The sequence below is a fragment of the Engraulis encrasicolus genome, chromosome 8, assembly GCF_034702125.1.
Source record: "Engraulis encrasicolus isolate BLACKSEA-1 chromosome 8, IST_EnEncr_1.0, whole genome shotgun sequence".
Taxonomy (NCBI): domain Eukaryota; kingdom Metazoa; phylum Chordata; class Actinopteri; order Clupeiformes; family Engraulidae; genus Engraulis; species Engraulis encrasicolus.
In genome coordinates, this window is record NC_085864.1 from 27,933,185 (window position 1) to 27,935,684 (window position 2,500).

The window sequence follows — 2,500 nt, forward strand, 5'->3', positions numbered from 1 at the left end:
GAGTGAGTGAAGGTATGACAGGATTGAATGACAGCAAGAATGACAGGCCTTCGAGACAACAGACACCAAACAAGGGAGAGAGGGATAGAGGGAGCATGGTGAAGGAGAGTTGGATGAAGCTAGGGAGGGAGGGATGGAGGGAAGCAGAGAGAGAGCGAGAGGGGAGAGCAGCCGGCCAACCAATAGGAACGGTGCACATAGAAACCAAACAAGGGAAGGAGGGATAGAGAAAGCAGCGTGAAAAAGAGATAGAGGGAAGAAGAGAGGAATAGAAGAAAGGGGGGAGGGAGAGAGTGAGGTGACCAACCACCAGGAGCCGTGCGCAGAGAAACCAAGCAAGGAAGAGGAGGAACAAGAGAGCAGGATAAAGGAGAGATGGAGGGAACGAGGGATGGAGAGAGGGAGAGATAGAGAGAAGGAAAGGGAGAGAGAGAGAGCGAGGGAGGGAGAGAGAGAGGAAAAGGCAGTGAGAGGGAGGGAGAGAGAGAGATAGGAAAAGGAGGAATGAGGGAGAGAGAGAGAGACGGAGAGAGACAGTGAAAGACAGAAGGAGGGAGAAAGAGAGAGAGAAGGAGAGAGAGAGAGAGAGGGAAAGGCAGAGGGAGGGAGGCAGAAAGAGAGAGAGCGAGGAAGAGAGAGAGTGCGAAAGCCAGAGGGAGAGAGAGAGAGAAAAGGAGATAGAGAAGGGGAGAGAGAGAGAGAGAGAGAGAGAGCAAGCGGGTGGCCAGTCACCAGGAACGGCATGCTGCTCGCTGGCCTCGGCAGACTCTATTGATTGGCCAGTCGTGCCCAGCTCCACGTTTTATTACTCAGCGTAAAGCGGACAGGAATTGAAATGAGCTGCTGGATGGGTGTAGTGAGAAGGTGTGAGACTGGAAAAAGAGGAGAGGAGGAGGAGGAGGAGGTTGCGATGCACTTTATTACAACCTCCTCCTTCATCGGGGAGGAGGGAGGACATAGGGAGGTCGTTCCTTACGGCTAGACATAAAGGACATTATTTCTGCCTTTTATTGTCATTATGTAGGCCATGCCAAAGTGTACTACACCTGCTCATAACACTTACTTAGAGATGCATATGGCATAAAAAGCACTCCATCCCTCAATCCACTCCAAGATTTACCTCAAAGAATGTGTCAGTGTGTAATCTTGGGCAAGATTGATTCCGCATGTGCATCGTGCACACTCCACACAGACAGAGCTCTTGAACACAGCTGAACACATGAAGCAATACTTAGGTAGAGGTAAAAGAAATGGCCATTCCCTGATGTGAATTCACATGCCGTCTCATCATAAAAAAACACTCTATCACAAGCTCTCTCTCTCTCTCTCTCTCTCTCTCTCTCTCTCTCTCTCTCTCTCTCTCTCTCTCTCTCTCTCTCTCTCTCACTCTCTCACTCTCTCTCCTCTCACTCACACACACACACACACTCTGTGTCACACACACACACACACACACACACACACACACACACACACACACACACACACACACACACACACACACACACACACACACAGACACACACACGCTCCTCCACATTCCCACACAGTCCAAGGCCATAAGTTACCCCTGCTGTCTCCCACAGCAGGTTTGAGGTCTCGTAAAGAGAGAAGCATCTAAATGGCCTGGAGAGCGTGTCGTGTAGAGTGGAGTGGAGTGTAGGGGTTGCAGGGCTTGGAGGCTGGATTTACTGTGCACGTCCGTACTAGGGGTGTAAATCACAGCCTCCAGGACGATACGGTTCGATATCGATATTTCTTAAGGCATTCGTTTCGGGCTTTTTTTCAACCACTTTTCCACTTCTATTTTGTTATGGAGCTAGAGCATTTGGCAGGGGTCAGCAATTTGATTATTTTCGATACTTAAAGGATGCCCCACAATATGATACGATTCGATTCGATCGTCGGCCAATAGGATCGATGCATCGATACATATCGATTATTATTTGCACCCCTACTCCCTCCATTCGGGCTGGGGCCCTTGGCTTCTCACGGGTTCAAGTCAGGCCCTGATGCTCTCTGATTTACGCTGCTCTGGCTCGAGCCTCGCACGGCTGTGGAGCAGGATTGATCTGGGCCTGATTGATGATGTCTGTTAAGTTCTGACTCATTCTATCTCTCTCTGTGTGTGCGCCTCTCTCTCTCACACACATTATGTCTCTCTTTCTCTCGATCTCTCTATCTCTTTCTCTCCCTCTGCACTTGTCTATGTCTCTCTCTGGCTCCCTCCCTCTCTCCTCTCTCTCTCTCTCTCTCTCTCTCTCTCTCTCTTGCTCTGGCTCCCTTCTCTTCTCTGTCTCTGTCTCTGTCTCTCTTTCGCTCTCTATCTATCTCACTCTTTCTCTCCATGTGTCTCTATCTCACTCGCTTTCTGTCTCTCTCTGGCTCCCTCCCTCTCTCCTTCTCTCTCTCTCTCTCTCTCTGTCTCTCTCTCTCTCTCTCTCTCTCTCTCTCTCTCTCTCTCTCTCTCTCTCTCTCTCTCTCCACGTGTCTCTATCTC

General features: G+C 50.0%; 1 protein-coding gene across 2 annotated transcripts in view; it reads left to right on the forward strand.

Annotated features, from left to right (window-relative positions):
- The window catches only part of LOC134454379 (F-BAR and double SH3 domains protein 2-like), a 151,507-nt gene that overhangs the window by 82,610 nt on the left and 66,397 nt on the right, over positions 1–2,500 (forward strand). The window lies entirely within an intron of this gene.